Consider the following 20,115-nt stretch of genomic DNA (forward strand, 5'->3'; position numbering starts at 1 on the left):
ACCATTTAGAAGAAATTATTTTTTTCTTCTTCTCTCTATACCTTTATAGCTGTGATTTTCTCTGATTCATTGTCTACAGACAATGTCTCTAGTGATTTAAGAGTTTATACTACATGCTCAATAAGTGTTTACTTAATGGTGAAGGATATAGCTTACAGAAGGCTGACATTTGTTTAAAATTATTCAATTATATAATTAGTAGCCATACATTTTCACTCTATGTATATTGTACATTAAAGAATAAAAAGAAAATATTTTAATTCTCCTTTGAACGCTTTCAACATCAGATTCCCAGTCATTATAGACTGTGAGGCTCTTTCCTCACAAGAAGAATAGCATGGAATTTCGTAATATAGTCTTCAATATACTCAAAACTTTGTTTTACTATTTTACAAAACAAAAGTTACCATCTAATTCAAGACATATTCAAATAACATTCAGACACACATGAAAAATTCAAGGGAAATATTTTACGTACTAATAGTTTCATTGGAATAAAATTGAAATTTTCTGTATTATTTGGTGAGAATTAGTCATATTTTGCACAAAAGACACTCCTTGAAGTGTTTAAGAAACATCAGAAAGTTAAATATTTATAACTAAATATAAAAATTGGATATAGAATCAATCAGTAAAACTGAGCATAGGGAAATTATTTCTCAGCTAGCAATCTAAATAAATTTCACCAAGTACAACAATATACTTCTTACAAATGAAAGTATTTCTCATGATCAACAGATGCATAGTTAACCATTATTAATTAATAGTAAAATGACAGACAGAGTGATAAGAGAATAATTCCTCACCCTCACACAGACAAAATTCATAGCTATCCCTCTCCTAATCATCTTCATATTCCACTTTCTGTAACATCAGTACTTGATCTTTTATACATAAGAAAGCATGAGGAGCCTGAATTTTTTAAAACATGAAAACAGCAGCCTCGTTTGACTGACATCAAAATTTCAAAACGTATAAATTAAGAAATACAATGGTAAATTATTGCTGACCTGACAAAATAGAACTATAGAAATAAAAATGGTTTTAAAATACAGATGTTTGTTTTCTTCAAAAGATTTTTCTCTAACAAAATATTGTGCAATGTGTTAATTCATGAAAACAAACAGAAAGCAGCAAAAATGGGCAAATGCCCACATCCTTCACCACTGGCCCATTCTTTCAGTTTTAACACTGGTTCATAACAGATAGCTATAGAAAATTTAAACTTAACTTAAAAAAAGAAAATCTTGTTTTCACTCACACTTAAAAATTCCTACCCTTCACAAGGGTATGACTGCTCCTTGGTCACAGTTAGTTTATAGCACAGTATATGGCATTCCCATGATTAAATTGTTTTAATCTAGTTTTTCTAGATCATATTAAAGATATGATCCCTTACAGGTGTAATCATTAACTTTTAAAACTTAATTTCACGAATTGATTTAGTAAAACAGAAATAGCATCATTTTGCATTGCAGTTTCAATTTCTCTTTCCTACCAGTGCATAAGGTTGTTGCATATGTAAAGGAAACATACCTCTTAGCATTTCTCATGCGCTTTGCAAATGAAGGTGGCTAAAATAAATTGTATAATTCAATTTCTGGTTTTGCTGTAAACCACATACTAGTTAATAGCTTAGCACCCCTTATTTGACTTGACATTTTCAAAATTGATTCATTGCACTCCCTACAAAACCGATTAGCTTTAATCTTACAAATGCAATAGTTTCCTCATGCTGTGGTTATTGTTATGCAGTCTTCTCTCCACTTATATAAGTGTGATTTAGCATCCATGTTCAAGAGAAATCGTATCCTGAAAACAGAAGGTTATGCCATTTTCTGGTGACTACAGTCTGCACATTATCTGAGTAGCACCCATGTCACAAAGAGCACCCTGTACAAATCCCCCTATTCTAAACCCAGAATTATTCTGTGAAGGACCTAATGTGTCTTTTGTAGTAGAAATTTTTGTAGTAGAAATAGTTGATGTCTTAGAGTTTAAGCACAATTAACCTTGTGATTTGCTTCCAAATGATTATTAATTGTCTAAACTTGATGGAATTCCAAAAGATTTTTAGAAGGTGAGAAATCAGTGGAGTTAGTGATAATTTAGACTATTTTGAGACTGATACAGTTTTCTGTTTTAATACGTTTTATTTTCAAATTGTAATACATTCTTTAAAACTGAAAATGGCAGTTTTATAGGCACTGTATATAACTACACAACACATTTTTATCCAATGTGCAATGACTTCTATGATTCTCAGTAAAGCCATACAGGCCTACTGGCCTGGATAGCTAATTCATAATCATATGAACAAGTCATTTTGAGATATGTGTTATTGTCAAGTAAAAAAGATAATTTAAAAAATTCTTTATCTTTTGTGTTATTGATGAGAACCCAAATGAAATCAGGCTGGAGGAAGTTTTAGAAGATTGCCAACATATTGCTTCTCTGAGTTTTCTCATAAAGTTATCAAATGGCAGACACATAAAATAGTAAGGAATCGAGTTAAGAAAATCATCATGTTTACACTGCATATGAAAACTAAGGGTCAGGGATATTGTTCAGTGGCACAGCGACTGCCTGGCAAGCCCAAGAACAAGAGTTCGATTCCCAGTACCAAAAAAAGAAAGAAAAAAGAAAACAAAGAAACGATATAATTTTACAATAAAAACATTTTAATACTTCAAGTTTGAAAGATAGTATGAACTAGACTTAAAGTAGCTTCTACAATAACTACAACACCTACATTTCCATCAACAATTCATGCATTTACATTTATATAAATTTTATCAGTTCCCTCAACATCAGTCAGTTACTTCTTTTGCTATTGTGAACACCTGTTTTTTTAATTGGAATGGAACTGAAGGTCTTTACACTGAGCTACATCCGTAGCCAATTTTACCTTTTATTTTGAGAAAGAGTCTTGCTAAACTGCTAAAATGCCCAGGTTGGGATGGAACCTTCTTGGGATTGCACTCAATCCTTCTGCTCCAGCCTTCCAGAGTGCTGGGAAGCAACTGAGGTCAGTATGCCCAGCTGTTATAAACTTCTGTGTGTAAGGCTCTGATCGTTATAAAGAGAAATCCATGGCAAAATGTGGGATTATATTATACTGGGAAAAATCACATGAAATTTTTATTTAAATTAAATGTATTTATACTACTAAGAAAATAAAAATCCAACATAAATATGAAAAACTCCTTCATGTAAGATAAACAACATACATGAACTTCACTTCAAATATCTTAATATGTATATAGTGTATTTTATGTTTCAGTAGTAAAATACTCGTACATAGAAAGTGTTCATTTATATATTACATAACAATAAACTGAAAATATCTTTAAAGCCAATCTTTCCAAAATACACAAGGTGCACTATTACAAAGGTGTAGAAATGATATTATGGAATGACATAGAAAGATTTTGGCAATACAAAATTGGGTGATAAAGAACTTAACATGCAGAAACATTTATAGTCTACTAACTGTATGTGACATAATGCTGAAGACTATGCCTTCCATGGAAAAGGGGCTTTTGTCAATGTGATTAAATTAAGGATTTTGAGATGGAAAGACTAATTTGGATTATCTGGGTGGGCCCAACACAACCCCAGGGCCTTTATAAGTAAAAGAGAAAAGAAAGATGTAAAAATCAGAAAAGCTGTGATAAAGGAAGCAGTTAGAAAGATGAGGTTAGAAAGACAAGAATGCAAGTAATCACTGAAGCAAAAGAAGGTAAGAGTGAAATTCCTTCCTGGAATCTTCAGAAGACTTTCATTTTACCAAATTTTCATTTTAACCTCATAAAAACCATTTCAGGTTTCTGACCTACAGAACTGTAACATAATAGACTAAGACACTAAACTTGGAGCATTTGGCTACAGAAATAATGGAAAACACAGTGTTGAACATTTTATAAATCAATTTATAATTGTTTAAATAATGGTTAATACAAGTAAGTAAATCATTTAGGAAAAATTTAAGCTACTTGTGTGAGAAAATAACTCAACTACAGTAATGCCCATTTCACACTGAAATCTGGAATTGCGATTTACAAAGTTAGTTTTAGATTATAAAGTGGATTGAGGTTGTGTAAATATGCTTTGAAGAAAAGATGCATTGCAGATATGAAAATCCTGTCTGACGCATATTACATAATTCACATAAAATTTTTGGATGTACATAAAATGCCCAATGAAAAGTCAAATTTATTGTTTTATTTGAATGTATGTGAAAGACATGGAGGAAGTTTCTAACTTCTAAGTTCAGAATATTTCCCTCTTGTTAAATTAAACTATACCAAGTAAACTGTGAATAATTAATACATATAAAATCCATCGCAGTCATTTAGCCATCAACTTCTACTTTGAATACATATACATATATTTTTTTCACATACATATTCTCTTTTTTTTTCTCCTAAATAACTGCACTGAAAAGAAGACTTTGGGGAAAGGGAGAGGGAAATAAGCATTTTACTCCAAAATTATTTGGTGTGAAAGGAAAGTTAAGTATTACATGATGCTGCTTTACCTATGACAATAGTCAAAATATTTTAAGTTTTAATATCTCAAAGACCTTTAGGTGACTTGAGAAGAAAGTCATTAATCTAAAATATTTTATTATCAAACAGTGCAAAATATGGTTCATGTAATCTTTTCCACATTTAATCTGGAGATAAATTTTACAACTTGAATTTTTTAGTAATTTTTAAATTATACTTCACGAATTTAAAACATTTAAGAGTATAAATCTTTTAATAATCAATTACCACATCCAATTAGTCCATAATCATTAACATATACAATTGGGACTAGAGCTCATTTCAAATCTCAAAATACAAAGTCACTTAATTCAGCACTCCATCTGTGCCTTGGTCTCTAGAGTCTGACAAACAGTTTCCGAATTGTCTTCTGAATTTTCATCAAAATAAGACACCAGTTTGGAATCTATTTTAACATTACTTGCAATATATAGGAACTCTCAAAGCATCTGGTTTGACTTTTCCCTAATCAAAGTTGCTAGCTATTCAGTGTCTGGAAAGATACAAGTATTCCCTTGAAATAGTGCTGTTATTTAGAACGCAACAATAGAGAAATCAAAGCCCCAGATCTTATATTTCCTATTCATAAAATTGTAATTGGCCTTTTTATGTCTGTTTCTCTTGAGACAGAATTAACTTTATAGACATATATGGGTTACTCATAAAACTCAGAAATAGTTCAGATTCTCATTCCCCAAAAAGAATTAGGAATAAAATCAAAGCATATTTTTCTCTAATCTCATGGAGTCTGCACAGTTTAATGTTATCTCTTGAAATGATATTAAATTTCATTTATTGTAAATAACTGGCAAAGGGAAAACTATAGTATAATCTCTGTAATAGCATTGTAAATAGCAAAAGATCCTCGCAAAATTTATATTTCACTTGTAGAACAAAATGGACTTCTGGCAGATAATCAAGTGTTTATATTCCACCCCGTCATATGGCTATGTGTGGAGGTCTTCGGAAGTTCATTCGGTTCAAAGTCTGTCTGTTTTCACGACCCTCTATGACCTGGACTCCCTGACATCCTGTGAGCCTCAATTTACTTATGAATTGTGATTAAAAATGCCTACAAAAGGCATCTGCAGAAATATATATATATATATATATATATATATATATATATATATATATATATAAAGTAGTGAACCCAATTTCTGACTGACAATAAATGATTAATACATGGCTGCAGATAGTAGGAAAAGTCAGACAGAATGCACATTATTTGGATCCATGAAGATATCAAGTTCAGATGCAGAAAATTATCTTGTCAGAGCTAAAAATAGCAAGGATGTAACTTTATCAAAAGAACCAAAGGTATGCCTTCTGTTTCTGTTTGTGTGCTTAAAGTTAGGATATATTTATCCCTTAAATGACAGTACACACACATGTAAATATACACACAAACCAATTCACCCTTTAAAGGATATCAGATAGACTGTCTCTGTTTTGCTTTCTGTAAATCCACTCTAGTGTTTAAAAGTTCCATAAAGCAATGAGCAGTGAACAATGATCAAAGATGTATACAGTGTTTTTGTTGATACACACTAGTATATAAAAATGTATTTTGCACATGTTTCTATGCATACTTTCCTTCTTTTACAAACAAGAGTACAATCTATTACCTGAAAAAAGAAAGAAAATGGAAACAATAAAAGAATTAACTCAACATTTAGAGAAAAAGACAAATAATGAAATAAATCTAGTGTACAAAGGAAAAACCTCTGAGCTGAAATTCTGACTTTTTATGTACAGAAGAGCCCTTCTTGCCTGCATTCAGAACCCTGATGGGCTGGATCATTCATGTTCAGAGGTATCTTCTGATGAGATGTAGCAAATTAGGGGTGAGGAGTGAGACACTGGCCAGAACAAGCGTTAAGCTCTGACCCTAACAGGGGAGCACAGATTTGTAATACTCTTCTATGACCGGAGTGGTTAATGCGCCTGACTCCCAACATAAAATGCACCATCCCTCACTTATATATCTCAGCAGCCCTCAATGGACTCTGAGACAATGAGACAACCATAGCTCTCCTGGTGTTTCCTGGCCAGATAAAAGAGACTATACATTATCTTAAGCACTGGTTTAAGTATGGTTTAAATAGATTCAGAAATCAGTGGTCCACTTCCAGATTAAAAATAAAACACCATAGTTTACAGTTCGAGGCAATTTCCCATTTGAACCAACTTTAGGGTTTTTTTTTTTTTTTTTTTTTTTGGTTTTTCTCCGGTACCAGGAACTGAACTCACGACCTTGCACTTGCCAGGCAGGCGCTTTGCCGCTGAGCTAAATCCCCAGCCCTTGAACCAACTTTAAACTGGAAACCTGAAAGAGGAAGATTATGGGGGTGGCACTTTTCCCTTCTCAGGGTCTTGAGGGTCCCTGAAGCGTCCTTCTCTCTTGCAGTCCCTTCTCTTAGGTAAAGTCACGATGCTCATTTGTGTTAGGTCTGCACCTTTTTCCTGAGCACAGAGGATCTTGTGATGTGTGACCTGGCTCCTTCTGAGATCTCTTTGTGCTGTAATTGTGACAATTCGAGTGGACGTGACTCAAAGTAATCTTGTCTGGTTTTCACTTCCATGGTTCCACAGCAAGTCTAGGGAGAATACTCAGTTATTTCCAATGCAGCATACCCCACAAAAGCAGGATAACTTTCATAGGATGTCATTTAAGCATGAAGCCAAGGATGGGTCAGACCTAGTTCACACTCTGTTTCAAGATTCCCAAAAAAGAAAGAGTCTGGATAAGTCCTCAGTAGTTGTCACTTCAGGTAATATATTTCAAATTTAATCGTTTTTATTTTAAGTACTATCTCTACATTTGGGTCTCCAAGGACATTTCTGGATTTCCACCTCCACGAAAGACTAGGGATCAATTCATCTGCAGTCAAAAGAATACAGTCAATAAGCTTCTCTTTCTACGTCTGACCCCTTTCCACAGGTCTGGTCTAGAAAGTGGTGTAGGATTTGTGAAACATTCTTCTTTACCTGTTCTTTTGGTTAATATGTAGATGACAGGAGGCTTCCTTTGTATTACTTTAGTTTTCTGGTCCTGATGCCAACCCAAGCTAAAGTAGAAACATTTCTGCCCAAATAAATGATTTGTTTCACATCATCAGCCTATGCAAATGAAACTGTGATATAAAACAGCATGTCACTGTCCACACCTCCGTAATCTCCATGGTACTAACGAGGCACAATGCTACAGAAGTGTTCTGTTCACAGCTTGGTTTCCAGAGAAGCAGCCGAGACATCACCCGAAACCTAGTCGGAAATGCAGAATCTCTCCTGCACCTTAGGGAAATACTGTATCAGAATCTGCATTTCACCAAGTTCTTTAAAGAAGTTATATAATATTAAAGTTTTAGAAACATTACAATAGGGGTATACTGGTAATGATGGTTTAAAAAATATACTACATCCACAACTGTCTTCCTTGTTAAATTTACATCTTCCAAAATATATGTTCCATGAGATATGGGTTTTACAATATTGGAGATATACTTTTGAAATATTAATTTATGCAAAGGTAAGCAAATCTTTTCGATGGGATTTATGTATGTCCAATTAAAGTGAAGTTACACTCAAAAATATAAATGGCACATAAATTATTTCTCCAAGCTACATGACCTTGAAGCCTGATTTTGTTTAGCTCATATATTAATATTTCCTGGAACACTATATCAAAAAAGTACTTCAATTTGTGAAGAAATGGCCAAATTCTCTTATACAAACTGCTTAAGATAATAGGAAAAAAAAATCACTGCTTGAGGTTGAAACCTCAGACTGGAAAAAGTTTTATATGTGATATCTAAATACTATCTGTAAGATAGGTGATGTACACACCTGTATTCCAACTGCTGGCTCCAGATGCACCACTGTCATTCTCCTTGCTGGAGTGAGGAATTCAACGCTCAACTATATTTCCACATCATTTGATCTGTTCAGATGTAAGATTTCCCTCTTTACTTGCCCTCTATCAAAACAGTATCATCATGACATTCCTTCTAAGGTAGATCACCACAGAAAAACTCTTTGGTGAAATCATCTTCTGAAAAATAAGAATGCCTATGGCTCAAGTACTTTACCCAGTTTTTCTTCTAGAAAATTCAGTGTTTCTTAAAAAAAAAAAAAACCATTAACAGAATCCAATATCCATCCATGATGGATGAAAATAGGTATAAAAGAACCTTATCTTAAGCAACCAAAATCATTTATTGTAAATCCATCATACCAAATAGGGAAAAACTCAAAGTATTCCCTCTGAAAATGGGTACAAGACACTGTACTTTGAAATTTTTGCCACTTTGAAATTTTTGCCAGAGCAACCAGCAGGAGAAAGATAGAAACGGGGTACAAACAGAAAAGAATGAAATAAAATTATCTTTATTTCAGATAAAATCATCCTTTACATAAAAGCCTCAAATAACTTCACCAGAGACTGTCAGTGCTAGCAAAGAAATTCAGCAGTGTTGCAGAATACAAAATCAGCACACAGAAATCAGAAGCGTTCCTGTACATCAGTGATGGACCTACCCCCTGAGAAGGAACTCAGGAAAACACTTGTGTTTACGGTTGCTCCAAAAAGCTGAACACCTAGGAATTAGCATAATGGAGAAGATGAAAGGCCTCTGTAATGAAAATTATAGTGCTCAAAGAAAGAGATGGACGAGAACAGGGCAGACAATGGAAAGACACCACCCGTTCCTGGATAGGTGGAATCAATATTATTAAAATGGCCAAATTACCCAAAATGATATGTAGATTTAATGGAATTCCAATCAAAATAGCAGCAACATTCTTCAAGAAGTTAAGAAAAAAATCCTAAATCTTATATAGAACCAAAAGGGACACAGAATAGCCAAAGCAATTCTGACCAAAAAGAGCATAACAGGAGGTATTACAATCTCATATTCCACATTACACCACAAATTGACAGTAATAAAAACAGGATGGTACTGGCACAAAAATAGACATTTCAGCAAGGGAATAGAATAGGAGACACAGAAGCATCTATGTGTACTTTTAACCATCTGATCTTTGACAAAAAGCCTAAATACAAATGCTGGGGAAAAGATTGCCTCTTGAACAAATGGTGCTGGGAAAACTGACTGAAAGAGGATGAATCTATGCTCGTGTCTCTCACCGTGTACTGAAATCAAATAAAAACGTATCAAAAACCTAAGAAAATTTTAAATAGAAAATCTTTGAAGATCCTTGATTAAGCTTGCCCAACTTCAAAAGGCTATTTGAGCATAATTTCCATCATGATCACTAACACTACATTTTTATTTGCTTAATAAGTCATTCTTATTTTCTGAACCTATACAGGAATATATATATAACAAGGATTAGAGAAATCATCTGCTGAGTATAAAGCTGAGTTAGAAAATACAGCATGGACTTCAAACAAAATCTCTACTTTTTTGCCTTCATTAAAATTTGTATTTAGAAATAACTAATAGATCGGCTGAATAACTTAATACTTTCTTCCACAAGGCATAGCCTGTTCTCTTTAGTTTGTTGTGTGGAAAAGGCAAAAGTCAAGAAAATGTATCCGGTTTATGAGCAGGCAATTTCAGAATAGAGAATCAGGTGGGGCATACATAGAAACAAAGAGAAGCAACACCTTAGCATGTAAGATTAGGGCATTAACCCACCCAATTGAAGAACGCAAGCAAATAAATGACAGTTTATCATCCCACCAGTCAGATCACACCTATCAAAAAGTATATATAAACAGCTAAAAAGTAAGGGCAAAGGAGTACCTTTTTTCCAAAAGTTTTCCTAAGACATTTTCTGGGCTCACTACCTGATTTGAGAGGGAGAAGATGATTTATCATAGTGCTACCATCACTACCATGATTATGGTCATCACCACCATGAAAAATTAATATAACTTCAAAGATCTGAAGAAATATCTGCTATATATAGAGCACTTTTGTAGTACTTAAAGCCCAATGATTTTAAGTGTGAAACTCTGCTTGGGATTTATAATTATTAGTGGAGATGTATTGTTGGAAAGAATAGGGTTCGGGAAAGAGTATAGGTCAGCAGTGATGCGCAAAAGCTGTGGAACTTCTCTAATTAAAGATGGTTTTAAGGCTGGGGGTGTTACTTGGGTCTTGGAAGCAATAAGGATCTGATAGCCGTGGTGTAGAAATGAGTAATAAGAAAAACTATGATTTGCCTTATTCCAGAGGCTGTGAATATTTCATTATCTCAAGAAGTAGAAAATTCCTAAAAACTTATTTATCAGTATCATAGATGATTGAGCTTATTAAAATCTTTTCTAAGACTCTAGTCTTTATAGCTTTGTTTCCTTCCAAAAATATTTTATCAGTCTACAAATTCAGGAAAGACTTTTTTATTCAAAATAAGCAAGCTATTCTATGCTCACATTCTCAAAATAAACCTTACCACAAAGGTCCTTACATGGAATTTTTTTTTTCTCACGTTTTCTTTTGAGGGCTAAGAAGCACGTTAGGAGTTCTAATTGGATACTATATGATGTTTTATAATTCTAGGCAAAAATATAAAGCTGAGATTATTCAACCTAAGGAAAACAAATGTTATTTTTGGCCAAGTTGTATTCAAGTAAATACTGATTTCCATGCAGAAAATTTATTTTTGTTTTCTTTCACTCACTCTCCCAAAAACATTTATCTTTTTAGCTTATAGAGTCCCTCTGATTTATTCTACTAATTAGTCACACAGCTCTGAATCTTATTAGAAAATCCTACAAATGTAATGATATTCTGCTTCTCAAGTATCTGTAAATAAACCATAGAGTTAATGGAGATAGATTTTTTTCATTATTCGAAAGGAATAAGAAAAAACACTTTCATCTACCTCTATGCAGCAAATAGCAGCACTCAGACTGTCATCTTTATAGCAAGTCTGTGATATTTTTGTATGAATTTTCTTAAACGCTCATGTGATGCCCATTTAGTACTCTGAAACCACTGATGTTTTTTATGAAATAACGAAGAGTGATACTCAAAATCACATCTGAGGGCAATTCTGACTTCGTTAAATTTAGTAGATTAAGTGATTTCACAGAAATTATTTTACTTCTCTTCTACAAAGGAAATTCAATTTTTCAACAAGAATGTAAGATAATGCAAAAAATGAATGCAATATTTTCATCTACCTCTTTTTCCTCCTTGTGAGAACCCTGGTTCAATATGAGCCCAGGGTAAAGAAAATGGAAAACAAACTCATGCTAACAACTACACTGTTACAGCAAAATTAGGTGATTCCTAGTAATTTTCTTCTATTGTAGCAAAATGAATACAAGAACCCCAATAATTTGACCATCTCAGACTTGAATTCTCAGTAGAAATAAAAACCAATCAACATCAGGGAAACAGATACTCATAATCAAAGCGCACCGAGAATACTAACATGTTTATTCCTCCACATATTTTCTAATTTTTTTGACTTTTTTTTTTAACCTCACATATGTTTTTCTTCCTGTTTGGTACCACAAGCCTATGAGCTTTGTATCTTTTGTACATTATTACTACAATTACTTCTACCCTTTATAAAACTAGCATTCATGCTGCATATACAGATACTATTTTGCAATAATTTTATAAACCCTTCAATTTGTATTTTAATTAACATCTTTAGTTTTTAATGAAAATTTGTTCCATAAACAATTGCAAATGAGGTATTTTTTAACTTTGAAAAACACTCTTTCTCTTAATATTTACCTCAGTTTTCTATTAAGATATGGTAAATGCTCAAGATAAGTTCTTCAATAAGAGAATTTTAAATGCACAACAGAATTTACTAATCTAAATTTGCAGGGGTGGGTGGAGGGAAAAGACAGGAAACTGAAACATAGAGAAGTCAGATGATACGACCAAGACTCGAAACCAGTTACTGACAGAGAGAAGAATGGCAGCCCAGCCTTAGGACAAATGTGCTAACTCCTCCAGTCATGTTTTATTGCAAGAGTGAGGACATGCTATAAGGGAGGCTGGAATAGTACTCTGCCTTGAACACGAGGAGGGGTGAAAGAAGTCTGATATGTAGTTCCTCATTGCAGATTCAAGATGTGTGAAGTTAGGTATATTAAACAGCTAGAGAATAAAACCTAGTCATTGTATATATGTATAGAGGTAAATGCATATTATATGGGCATGTATATAACTGCATAAGTACATATGCACAGATATATGATTGACTATTATCTATGTGCCAGCTATGTTCACTTAGCAATTTTAAAGCAAGAAGTTTGCAAAAATATTACTTTCCCCCTTATTTTATTTTTCATAGAAATATAGTATAATGTTATTTATTATAAATTGTTATTTGGAATATAAAATTTAGATATGTCCTAGAAACACAGATGTAGAAAAAATTTAGATAATCGATGTAAAAAATGCTACAAAAGTGAAAATAAAGGGGCAAATGATCAATATTCAGTCTTATTTCCCTCACATATCTAGGTGAAAAAATAAAAATTATCTGATAGAGTTGTTCTTATCATGGAATAATAATACTATACTAATTAATTTGCTATACTGTTGTATATATATTAATAATTATCAATGCATAATGTGTTATTGGTTGTGTATATTATTAATATAGAATACGTTTTTAGTTGTATATCAATGAATATTACTTTTTTACATGTAGTCTTATATTGTTATATATCATCATACAATTTATTGTATATATTATACATGATTCTATAAATTTATATATATTTTATTATTTTACTTCGTTCAAAATTCAGATTTGCCTAAATTAATACAAGTTTATATTTACATATTTAAAAAACCTCTTGATCCCTCCCACCAAACACTCCAGAGTAGAGGAAAGGAAGCAGGCTTGAAGACAGGGCTTCCGTGGAAGAGAGGAGAAAGGTTGCCGGGAGAGGAAGAGATTTCTCGGCGTTGGAGGCCAGCTTGCATGAGGCTCGCCAGAAGGTTGAAGCATATATTGCCAGTGTATGCGATGTAAGTTTTGAAAACAGATGGTGTCCATTTTTACTTGGCGGAATTTTTGTTTGTTACACTGGCTTTTCCGATTCTTACAATAAACTTTTATGACCTTTCCATATATGGGGTGAGTTTTTCAAAATTGAATTTTATGAGACTAATCTGTTCCCTGAGCAAGTGAATAAACATTATTAAGTACAGTTTCTTATAGTTTTTCTTACCTAAAATCAAACTTCTCATAATGAATTTCTTCTTAGTTTTATTATTTTGGTTAATGATTTGGTCATAATATGGACAAATGGCAAATTTTTCCTTAAAAACTATCACTACAATTGCTAGTATAATAAATTGTTCCAATTGAAACAGAGTTTATTTGAAATAGATATATTTCTGCATGATTAAGATTAGGTTTCTCTATCCCTTTCACTTAGCATATAAAATAAGAAGAACTGTACATTTGGGGGAGTGAATTTTGAAAGACTGTAGTATGTCCTAAAAATGTGGGCCATAAAAAATACACAAAGGAAGGTTCCAGGAGTAGGTGATCATTTCAGAAGCAATTAAAACAGCACCAATTTTCATTGAAATAAGCAGAATACTATTAGAATAATCTGATCAAATTTATATACCTACACATTAAATATATCTTAATTATAAACTCTTGCCATCTTATCCAAATAATTTTCTGCTTGTTTAAATGACTTTTGTTTCTCTCTTGACAGTTACCACTGCTTAACTTTATATCTATATAATAAAAAATTAAGTAGTGGTAATTATAGTTATTATTATAATTTATAAGAAATATAAATTATATTTATATAATTCATTGTTATATAATAAATTATATGCACTTATATGTTAAAGTTTTCTAGTTGGAGATAAAGTGTTAAATATGCATTAAATTCATATTTTGAATAAATATAACAAGTAGATAGGCATTAATTTGAGATCTGAGTTCCGAATAAAAATTGATAAGAGAAGCAGGAATTCTGGGTGTCTATGTAACACTCAACTTCTGAGCACATTCTCAGTTCTACTTGGTTTGTTGAATATTAGGGGTTTTTTTCTAGCTTTATGAAGAATGTTGCTGCTATTTTGATTGGAATTCCATTAAATCTATGTACCATTGTGGGTAATTTGACCATTTTCTTTTTGTTTGTTTTTTTCCAGTACCAGGAATCGAACTCACAACCTTGCACTTGCCAGGCAGGCGCTGTGCTGCTGAGCTAAATCCCCAGCCCCAATTTGGCCATTTTAATAATATTGACTCCATCTATCCAGGAAAGGGTGGTGTCTTTCCATTGTCTACCCTGTTCTCTTCCATGTCTTTCTTTTCAGCACTATAATTTTCATTACAGAGGCCTTTCACCTTCTTCATTACGCTGATTCCTAGGTGTTTAGCTTTTTGGAGCAACCGTAAACACAAGTGTTTTCCTGACTTCCTTCCCGGTGGATAGGTCCATTACTGATGTACAGGAATGCTTCTGATTTTTGTGTGTTGATTCTGTATTCTACAACTTCACTGAATTTCTTTACTAGCCATGACAGTCTCTGGTGAAGTTTTTCGAGTCTTGTGTGTAAAAGATCGTATTATCTTCCAATAAAGATAATCTGAAGGCTTTCTTTCCTATCTTCCTTCTGCTGGTTGCTCTGCCTAAAATTTGAAGCACTATACTAGAAGGGAGTGGCAGGAGTGGACAGTGTCTTGTACCTGTTTTTGCGGAAATACTTGAGATTTTCCCTACTTGGTAGGATGGGTTTACAATAAATGGTTTTAGTTGCTTTAAGATAAGCTTCTTCTGTACCTATTTTCATCCATCATGGATGGATATTAGATTTTCTTAAAGGTTATTTTTAAAAAGAAACACTGAATCTTCTGGAAGATAAAATACTCAGAACACTAGAGACATAGGCATGGGCAAGAGCCTCCTGAATAGGGCCCCCTTGCAAAAGAAATAATCCCAAGAAGCAACAAATGGGATTATATCCAACTACAAAGCTTCTGCACAGCAAAGAAAACAAGCAGCAGAGTGAAGAAGAAACTATATCATGAGAAAATATTTCGCTAGCTACTTCTCTGATAGAGGACTAGTATGTAGAATAAAGAACTCAAAAAAGTTGTACTCTAAAAATCACCCAATCAAAATGGGCACTTGAGGTGAACAGACACAGAGTAGAAGTAAAAAAAAGTATCCCCAGAGTCATGGGGAAATTATGAAGCCAAAGATTAAACTAAACATAAATGCCAACTCTCTATGCCAAGTCAAAAAGGCCACATTATGACATGCTGAGATTTACAAATGCAGTTGGGGAATGCACGTTTTAAGCAAACAGTCTGTAGAAACAGGAAATATTAAATTTTCTGATTTGAAGCATATATGGACCTTATAGGACTGATCAGTTACTTCCTAGAAAAGAAACCCATTATTGCTGATAGCTGATCACACTGAGGATCATTCCTGTGTATTTCTCAAAAGTCATGCTCCTGGTTCACTCCTACTCTGTCCATTAAAACCCCTGACTTGTTACGTACATATGCCTGAGTTTTTCCAGTGCCCTCTACTCTTAGTTACCTAAGTGTTTCCACTGCAAGTATATCCCCCTTGGTCATTCCTGCCAGGGTCTGCCCCTAGACCTTGTCATGACCAAACACTGTAACATATGCCCAGAGTTGTGATGTAGTGTAGATCTTTGTCTGACTGACACTGCGAATCTGTGGCATTTCCAAGTCGTTGATACAGTAGTCATTCCCTCTTCCTTGCTCCTTTTCTACTCTACAATATCTCTCCTTGCTAAACTCCTGGGCTTGTCATTGTCACTCTTGCGTACCCTCATTCTTCCCTTCCCGGTCTTCTTGCTCGCTGGATGTATCTGCAACTCTCCTTCAATCCAGGGCTTCCCCCTCCCCTTACCTGACCCATTTAAGTAAGAGTGGCTGGAGAATACTGCACGGCCATCCTGACCCAGCCACTTGAAATGCAACTCTCAGGCATCTTCAGGTAATTATTTTATATGCATCTCTGTTTTCAACCATTATTTTATGGCTTTTTTTGTCTATCTCAAGTTTCTCCTGCTATCTCATTGTGTTTGTGTCGGTATACTCAACATTCTTACATTTCTTTAGAATCTGTTTGTTTGAGTTTTTTACACTTATTTCATTTCTCTTCTTCCAATCACATGATAATAGATTTATTTTCCCTGATCCTTCTATCTGCCCAAGTTTTATGCTACAGCTCTTCTAATTTTCATGTTGGTTTATTACAATTTTTAACTCCAAAATTCCCATTTAGATCTTTCAAATAATTTTCATTTCTTCACTGATATATTTTATTTGAGGAGGCATTGTTACCATACCACACATTCCTTTGTTTCTGTAAGTGTGGTTCTGTTAATTATTGTAACATGTTCTGAACGTATTCAAAATTGCTGACTTGAAGTCTTGGTTAAACCCAATTGGGCACCTTCAATGGCACTTTCTATCACCCCCCTCCTCCTCCTCTTCTTCCTCTTCTTCTTCTTGTTCATCTCCTTCTTCTTGTTCTTCTCCTTCTTCTTGTTCATCCTCACTTCCCCTCCTCCTTTCTCTTCTTTTCATGCATCACACTTGGGTAACACTTCTCTGATTTATTTGTTTCATGGTTTTGGAAAAGTGATCATTTTAAACAATACCTTCTAACAAATCTGGTTACTCTTCTGTCCCTAAAGGTTTTTCCTGCTGTCTCCCCAGCCATGTATTTGTTTGATTAATGCTTTATCTGAACTTACTCTGTGAACTTTATTTTCTCCATGCTGTATGGCCTCTCAGATTATTTTCCATTTGCTTCTATCTTATGGCTTGACTAGTTATGGGGCACCCCTGAGCTATCATAACCCACTTGGTTGTGACAAGTTGTGCGTGAGTCCCTTTGGCAAGCTGGATGCTTATTCTTCATTGTCTGATGCATATTTTGGAGGCCACTTTCACAGCTCCCAGCATTTACATTTTTTGCCCAATATTCAGTCAGGCACTAGTAAATGGGTAGTATTAGCTTGAGAAATCCCTATTTGATTTTAGTTTCAAACCAAAAACTATGTGATCTGGAAGATCCAATGATATATGAATGTAAAGCTATTACCTTGCAGGCCCCTCGGGGACCTCCCACCAGGTTTGGGCACAGACCATGCACTGCGGTCTCCAGGAGAGCTGAAGTAAAGGACTCAGGCCCTGGTCAGCCACCTTCTCATTCCTATACTCATTCTGCACCCAGGTGTCTCATGAAAAGTGTTCTTTATTGGGTGTCTGTCCCCAAGATCCTCTGCAGGCACCCCCATTATCAGGAAGAGGAGGGAAACTTGGAAGACACTTTTCCCCTCTCTCTGTTAGTACTTTTACAACTTGGTCACTCCCTCCCTGCCCCTCCTGTGGTCCCCAGATTCATAACAAAGAGGGAGATTTTCCTGCATGAGGCTCCCAGCAGCAAGCTGACTACATGCACACCTATGATTACTCATCCACGCCTCATCCAGTGCTGCTCCATAGGGAAACATGGAACACTGGGGGAGCAGGCACCTTCTTTCTGGCATCATGCTTATAATACTGCTGAGTGAATGAAGCCTTAATAGCTACTCCCACTGGGCTTTACTGTATTCATCAACTTCTCTGATGCCCATTAGCTCCAATCCCAGCAATCACTTTTGAATGGACAAGCAAGCAGTTTTCTAGACTGCCAGGATAAATGTGACTTTGTTTGTTTGCTTTTCACACTGAAGATTGAACCAGGGCCTCCACACTGAACTATACCCTCATTCATTCATTCATCTATCTATCTATCTATATCCATTTATGACTTTGAGAGTCTCCCTAACTCACAAAGGGCCGATGTTACATTTGAGCCTGTGATCTCTCTGCACCAGCCTCCCAGAATGCTGGAATTCCAGGCATTGTGCCACCATGCCAGGCTTAGCATGACTTTATTTATAAGGCTTGCTTCCTAGAAGTCACCTCTGGGTTGGAATTCCTTATTGTTTAGTTGGTGTTTTGTGAGAGTTCATTTAAACACAGAGTGCCAGAGAGACTTCTGCCCCATACTGATGAGTCTGTGTGGCTGGGAAAGGCTTTAGAATGGACCTCAGGACTCTTTGAACTTCTGCTGAGGGAGTGAAAACTAATGCTCACATCCTTCCCAAGCCCAGGGTCACTGGGATCCCATGAGGACCCTTCTAGTGCTCTGCTTGGTTTTTATGACTAGTGATTTTATTTATTTATTTATTTTTTGCATTGTGGAACTAAGAGCCTCATGTTAATTGCCTGCTGCCAGCATCTTCATTATTTAAGACTACACCTTCATACACGGCATTCTCTATGCTCTGGTCCCAATGAAGTTAGTGTCTTCAGCACAGATCTGAAAGAACAGTTGCTGTGGCTGAACTGTGTCTCCCACACAAAATCCGCGTGCTGAAATCCTAACCCCAAGGACTTCAGAATGTGGCTGTATTTGGAGATTAGCACCTTTGGAGAGGTAATTAAGATAACTTAAGATTGTCTGGTTGGCCCTGGTGCAGTATGATTGGTGTCCTCATTAAAAGAACAGGAGACACAGTGCGCCAAAGAATCTGGTTATATCTTGATTTGGGACTTTTATCATTCAGAACAGTGATAAAATGAATTTCTGCTGTTTAATCCACCTAGTCTGTGACATTTTGTCACTGATGGTAGTCTGAGCACACAAACACAGCCATTGACTGTTGATGATCTTATTGGACTCTAATAGATTTCCTTCAGCCTATTTCTTTACATATTTGTGTCACTTGGACAATGTATAGAATTTTAAAGACTGCTGAATTTTTCTTATTATTTTGTAATTTTCAATAGCTACACTGTGTGCTGAAATGGTTCAGTGACCTCCTGTACACTAATGCAGCTATTCTATCTACTCTCCCTTCCACGGCATTTTCCGCTCTCTGCTGATAATTTCCATTGTCACATAAATCTACTTCCTCTGTCCCACTTTCGCCAATTCTTACTCCCCTTTTTTGGCAAAAAATTGCTGAGACAGATTGACTGGACTTGCATTCTCCAATTCCTCTCTTCCTTTTTCTCCTAAACGCATTCCAATTTGGCTTTACTCCCACCACACTTGCTACACAGCTCCCATCAAGTCACCAATTATTTTCTTGTTGCTAAATTAAACAGAAAATTTCAGGCATTTCCTTATGTGACTTACTAGAAAGATTTCACACACTGATCCCACTTCGCTCTGATACTCTTTCTTTATTTGGCTTCACTGAAAACACAGTCACTTGTTTTTCCTGCCATCTTCCTCCTTTCTTCTCAGTTTAAACTTCTCTACTTTTCACCTACTTGTGAAGGTTAGAGCTTCCCGCCCTCAAAGCCCAGTCTCAAGTCTTGTTACTTCTTTTTCAAGGCATTAAATAACACATAAATGCCAAAGACAAAGACATAGTTCTATAACCTGTTCTACCAGGGTATTTCCCATCCTTATTTGGTTTCAACTCAATCATTCCTGTTATTCAGATAAAACATTCAGACTGTTCCTTATTTCTTCCTTTTCTCTCATATCCATATCCAAAACAACAGAAATTCCTGTTGGTGCTGTCTCTTAAATATA

At 34.8% G+C, this 20,115-nt stretch overlaps 1 protein-coding gene across 1 annotated transcript in view; it reads right to left on the reverse strand.

Annotated features, from left to right (window-relative positions):
* Gpc5 (glypican 5) overlaps window positions 1–20,115 on the reverse strand; it is a 1,267,099-nt gene that overhangs the window by 740,514 nt on the left and 506,470 nt on the right. The gene's annotated exons all lie outside the window — the stretch shown is intronic.

This window comes from Chinchilla lanigera, unplaced genomic scaffold (genome assembly GCF_000276665.1).
Source record: "Chinchilla lanigera isolate Chin_1 unplaced genomic scaffold, ChiLan1.0 scaffold00003, whole genome shotgun sequence".
In the NCBI taxonomy this organism is placed as follows: domain Eukaryota; kingdom Metazoa; phylum Chordata; class Mammalia; order Rodentia; family Chinchillidae; genus Chinchilla; species Chinchilla lanigera.